Below are 6,208 nucleotides of genomic sequence, written 5' to 3'. Positions count from 1 at the left end.
TATTAATCCGTTCCAAAAGAATGACACATTTATATATTTGGAAATAATCAACTTTAAACTTTTTATTTTATCTATTTTACCCTTAATGAAAAGTTTTTATAGCCACACAAATATCATGGCACCATAAAGCTTTTACTCCTTAAGATTTTAGGACCACATGTTTCAAAAATCTTTTTTTTTTCTTCTTAAAATTTGTGCCAAGTCAAACTACATCATCTAAATTGAAACGGAGATAGTACTTTATAACACTGCTTCAGGGATACTTATAGAAATCGGGGAAATAGCTTCGCGATCGCGAAGCACAAAAGTCACTGGCACAGAATACTGATACGATCCGAGATAAACAAAATAACGAAATATAAAAATAATAATAATTAAAGTAAAACTAATGATAGATTTGATTAAGATAATCAAAGTAGCTTGAATAATGAAGTATAAAAGAAAATCTAGAACCCTAAGTGAACGTCTCAAAAAACAATTGAAATACTATCTAATCGCCTCCCAAGAACGACAAATTAGAAACCCTAGATATAAAGAAAGGAGAAGAAGATTACTCTCAAGAATCAAAGTCTTGAGAACAGGCAATCCAAAGTCGAACTCGAACCAAGAGGTTCCAAATCTCTCTTAAGAGTTTTCTTATGTCAAAATATGCTAAGTGGCTAATGAAATAGCCCTAGGCTATTATAAATACCCAATGAGTAAAATAGGAAAAGTTTCAAAGTTAATTTCTAAAAAAAACTCGCCAGGACAAACTGCAGTCTCAACCGTAACCCCAACCATAACTGAACTGTGTCGAATTCCAGAAGCTTATTTTCTTCAGATCTTCAGGACACTCTTGAACCGTAGCCAACGGTTGGTGAAACCGTGTCACACAATTTGACTTGGTGTCTTAATTCTTCAATTCTCAAGACTCCAAACATGGTATTCTTTGCATGAATTCTCCAAGTAACTCTCTAAACATCTTCTAATCAATTATTGAAGATCATGCAGCTCCTCAGCGTACATCCCTCGGGCATTCTTGGACTTGGAGCGAGTCAATGGTCCACTAAATAATTTGGGGTCATCTTCAATATTCTCCGTTTTGCCTGGGCTATCTAGGATAGTATCAATCCCTCCCTCTTAAAAAGGATTCGCCTATGAATCCTACATACCTGCACCAAAAGGAGATAAGTCAGAAACATTAAATGCCGCACTCACCTTGAACTCACTTAGGAGATCCAACTGTCACAACTCCTTTTTTCCGAGGGATAGGGAGTTTTTTTAATTTAAGTAACATTATTCGAAATGGAATTATTTATTTGATTGGAGTCGCTACTTGGGATAATTATTATGGTGTCCCAAATCACTGGTTTATTTTAAAATTCCAAATCGAGGAAATTGACTCTATTTTTACGGTCCGCGAATACAAAAGACCGGGTAAGGAATTCTGTTAACCCGGGAGAAGGTGTGAGGCACTCCCGAGTTCTGTGGTTTTAGCACGGTTGCTCAATTATTAATAATTGGCCTAATTATCTGATTTATTACATCTTAAAAAATCTTTTATGCGTTACCGCTTCTATACCGCTTTTAATTATTTATTTAACCGCTTTTATTATTTATGAAATTTATTTGAACAAGTCGTGATGTCGCGCACTCGTTGTTGTTTTGCATATTGCAAATCACGCCACGCGAAATACACCCGCGATTAACAACATGTTTATTACTCCCTCTGTTTCAAATTAGATGAGGTACTTTCCTTCTTAATCTGTTCCAAAATAAATGACACGTTTCTAAATTTAAAAATAATTCAATTTTAAACTTTTAATTTTACCTATTTTACCCTTAATAAGAAGCTTTTATAACCACACAAATGTCATGACCCCATAAAGCTTTTACCTCTTAAAATTGTAAGATCACAAGTTTCAAAAGTCTTTTTTCTTCTTCTTAAACTCCGTGCAGACTCAAACTACCTCATCTAAATTGAAACAGAGCGAGTATTAATTATTTGAAGTTAGAGCCAAGTCGCGTGAAATACACACTTGAATTTGGAGTTACGTTTCGTGACTATACCACGAGAACCGTGCCCATAGTCACGATGATTTATTAATCGCGCCTAAAGCAAGCTACGTCGTTCTTAAATTATTTTTTCTCTGAATTTGAGATTGTTGTGAGGCTCAAGAGCTATGGAATGAATTTGTGGAGAAGGGTGTAAATGAGCCAGTTAAATGCGCCTTTTAAGATTGGGCTAACTATAGCTCTTATCAATTGGGCATGACATGGTTCAACTTAATCGAGCCCAAAAGGAAAATCTCAAATCTACTTTTGACTTTTTTTTTAATTTCAAAACCCATCTGCCCAAATCTTACTCATCAACGTCTAATTAAACCCAACATAACCGATTATGTACCAAACTCGGACCAATAGTTTTTGACATGTAAATTAATAAGTTTTCTAATTAAACAAGAAACCAATAGGAAAAACTCAACAACTAATGAAATAAAGGGGGATTTGCAGCTGTACCCTATATTTGTGCCACCTTTTAACATGTACCCTATTTTTAAAAATTATTGATTTGGTAGCCAGCTGACAAAAAAATCGTAATAATATGACAATTACACCCCTGACAAAAGACATAAAACCTACATCACGCATTAATCGCGTGATCTGCAACCTCATTCGTGAAAAAGGATCTCCTCCTCTCTTCTCAGCAGCTTTATCAAAAGATTAGAAACTTATCCAGATTCATCTTCAGAATCACAATTGCATGAAGTTGTTTCACGTTAAAACTAAAACTTCATGCTAATGTAGCATAAAGTTGTTTCATGTTGAAGCTAAAACTTCATGCTAATGCATGCTGTAGTTATATATCATGCAGTCTACAGTTTTGTCATTACGAGTTTTATCCGAAACTTCAGTCTAAACATGCTGAAGTTATTTAGTTCATTTGCTAAAACTTCAGACTAAACATGCTTAAGTTTTTTAGTTCATTTGCTAAAACTTCAGTCTAAACATGCTGAAATTATTTAGTTCATTTGCTAAAACTTAAGACTAAACATGCTTAAGTTTTTTTAGTTCATTTACTAAAACTTCAGACTAAACATGCTTAAGTTTTTTAGTTCATTTGCTAAAACTTCAGACTAAACATGCTTAAGTTTTTTAGTTCATTTGCTAAAATTTCAAACTAAACATGCTTAGTTTTTGTCTTGCAGTATATAATTTTCTAATGAGTTTTTGCTAATGCATGCTGAAGTTATTTAGTTCATTTGCTAAAATTTCAGACAAAATATGCTGAAGTTATTTAGTTCATTTGCTAAAATTTCAGACTAAACATGCTTAAGTTTTTTAGTTTATTTGCTAAAACTTCAGACTAAACATGCTTAAGTTTTTGTCTTACAGTATGTAATTTTTTAAAGAGTTTTTGCTAATGCATGATGAAATTATTTAGTTCATTTGCTAAAACTTCATACCAAAACATGCTGAAGTTTTGTAACGCAGTCTACAGTTTTGTCCTGAGTTTTATCCGAAACTTCAGTCTAAACAAGCTGAAGTTTTTTAGTTCATTTACTAAAATTTCAGCCTAAATATGCTTAAACTTTTGTCCTATAATTTGTCAATAGTCTTTTATTAAAGAAGGGAAAAATCGTCTTTTTAAAACACTTTTTACAAAAAAAAATAGGTACGGATGCAAACAAAAAAAATAAAATGGGTATAAGTTAAAAGGTGACGACCAAATAAGGCGCCCCATGCAAGTTTTACTAAATGAAAGCTAAGCAAATAGTTGTATGACCCACTCATTGGTTATTAACCTTAATGGCCCAATTTTATTATCTAACTATCTCCCAAATAGCCTGTTAAGGCTAAATTAACTACCAGATTTTTAGCCAACTCCAATTATCAAAGTAAGCAAGCAACCCAATATTCGTCATTAAAGCCAACGAACATTTAACATTAGCATTTAAAGCAAAATTCCATGAGCCTCAGGTAAACCCATCCAAATATGCATTTGAAAGCTTAAATAAACAAAAGCTATTCATTAGCTCGACAGACAATCAAGCAACAAAGGATAAGATATTCAGTGGGTTAAATACGCATGATGTAATTGAAATGCACCTTTGAGAATTTTCCTTCCAAAAACTGATTCAACAAACTTGAGCGATGTAAGAAAATGAAGAGGAAAACCACAACCCGACAAAAGCACCGGAACCGAACCGCGAACAAAACCTCGACCAAAAAACTTATGACTCAAACGGACTTTTGGAACATCGAATTTTGACTGCGTTTTAACAGCGGTGGAGCCACCTGTTGGGTTGAGTTTTCAGTTGGTTTATAGGTGGTTTGAGCTCGATTTTGGGGCTGAATTTTGGAGGTGTTTAATAGAGGTTCATGGCGGCATTTTCGGGCAGATTTTCAGCTCGCCTTTTGAAGCTTTTGAGCAGCTTTTCTATGGCTTTTTCATGGAGTTTCAAGGAGCTTTTTTTAATGGTTTAAATGAAAGAAAATTTAGTGATTGATGATGAGGAAAGAAGAAAAGAAAGATGATTAGTGATTGATGATGAGGAAAGAAGAAAGATGTGGCTGCTTAGTTTTTTTCTAATTTGTGCATTCTCCCAGGTCTGTTTCTCCCTCTCGTTCCTCTCGTGCTCTCTCTCTCTTTCCCAGGTCCACCCTCTGTTTTCAGGTGTATGTGTTTTTTTTAATATAATGTGAGGTGAATATTGGGGATAAGATTGAAAGGAATGTGGAGAAAATATACCTCCAAAAACTGAAATGGCCAAAACGTGAGTCTATATGTGATGCCATGCGAATTTTGGATAAAAAGGAACCAAACTTTGTTATTAAATTTTGTCATTTTGTGGTGTAGTGGCATAATCTCATTTGCTCACCCTTTTTTGGTTGATTTTCTTTTCTTGAAAATAAAATAATAAAAAAAAGTCTATTCCTACTTATAAATGAAAAATAGCAAGGTAAAATTACTATATACTCAATATTTAATTATTAATGTCTCTCACTTGAAATTAAACTGACTAGATGAAACATATATATATATATTGGAAACTTTCTTTCTTTTGTAAATTAAAAATAAAACTAGTACTAAAAATGTGAATTATTTTTTGTGATTTTTAATTTTATCAAATAAAACCTATAAAAGGTGAAACAAGCGCTAAAATATCAAGATTAAACATAAAACCTATTTAAATACTGAAAGTGATAAAAAATCTAAATATGATAAAAAGTTAGGTACTCACACCAACTTGTATGCATTGTTGCCAATCTTCTCAAGAACTTGGTATGTTCCATCTCCACGAGGATGCAACTTGGACTTGCGTCTATCAGGAAACTGTTCCTTCCTCAAGTGAACCCAAACCCAATCACGAGGTTTGAAAGTAACATATTTTCTTCCTTTATTTGCTCTATTGGAAACCATTTCATATGTTATCTCCAATTGCAAGTGCACTTGCTCATGAACCCTCTTCGATGCTTCAGCCATGTTCTTACCATCTATATTCACAACATCACTCATAGGCAAAGGAATCAAATCCAAAGGTGTTAGTAGATTAAAGCGATATACAACCTCAATAGGAGACTTACCTATGGAAGAGTAAATAGATCTATTACGAGCAAACTCAATCAACGGTAAATGCTCCTCCCAAGAAGTGTACTATCCCCTCGGTGCAGCTCGTAACATACTACCCAAAGTTCTATTGACTACTTCAATATGACCATCATTTTGAGGATCACAAGTAGTAAAATACAAAAGCTTATTTTCCCAACTTAGACCACAAGTTCTCCAAAATTGGCTAACAAACTTAGTATCCCTATCACTAACAATGGATCTAGGCACCCCATGTAACCTCAAAATCTCTCTCAAATAATGTAGCTATGTAAGACGTATCATCTTTCTTGTGACAAGGAATAAAATGTATCATCTTAGAAAAACGGCCAACCACAACAAATATGTAATCATGTTCCTTTGTCACGACCCAAAATCTAACTAGTCGTGATGACACCTAACCCAACCCGCTAGGTAAGCCAGTTAACCACTAACCAATTCCAATAACAATCAATAAAGCACTTAAGTAAAGAAATTATCTGAATCTGATATATTTTCCAAGAATTGGTAGTACAAATCATGAGCTTCTAAGAATAGAATTTACAAAGCTAAAATAAAATAAGTATATCGTCTGTTTGAAAAGTACATAAACAGAGCTTTACAGATCTAAAGCTACCA

The 6,208-nt window shown here is 33.7% G+C and overlaps 1 long non-coding RNA gene across 1 annotated transcript; it reads right to left on the bottom strand.

Annotated features, from left to right (window-relative positions):
• Nucleotides 1-359: 359 nt before the first annotated feature.
• Nucleotides 360-4,791, bottom strand: LOC138899576 (uncharacterized). The gene is made up of 2 exons (XR_011411291.1): nucleotides 4,090-4,791; nucleotides 360-1,151 (listed from the first exon to the last, which is right to left on the bottom strand). It is a non-coding gene; the product is annotated as an uncharacterized lncRNA (long non-coding RNA).
• Nucleotides 4,792-6,208: the final 1,417 nt, after the last annotated feature.

This window comes from Nicotiana tomentosiformis, chromosome 9, assembly GCF_000390325.3.
Source record: "Nicotiana tomentosiformis chromosome 9, ASM39032v3, whole genome shotgun sequence".
NCBI classification, from domain to species: Eukaryota; Viridiplantae; Streptophyta; class Magnoliopsida; order Solanales; family Solanaceae; genus Nicotiana; species Nicotiana tomentosiformis.
The sequence above is the reverse complement of the archived record's forward strand: the minus strand, read 5'-3'. Positions and strand labels throughout refer to the sequence as shown.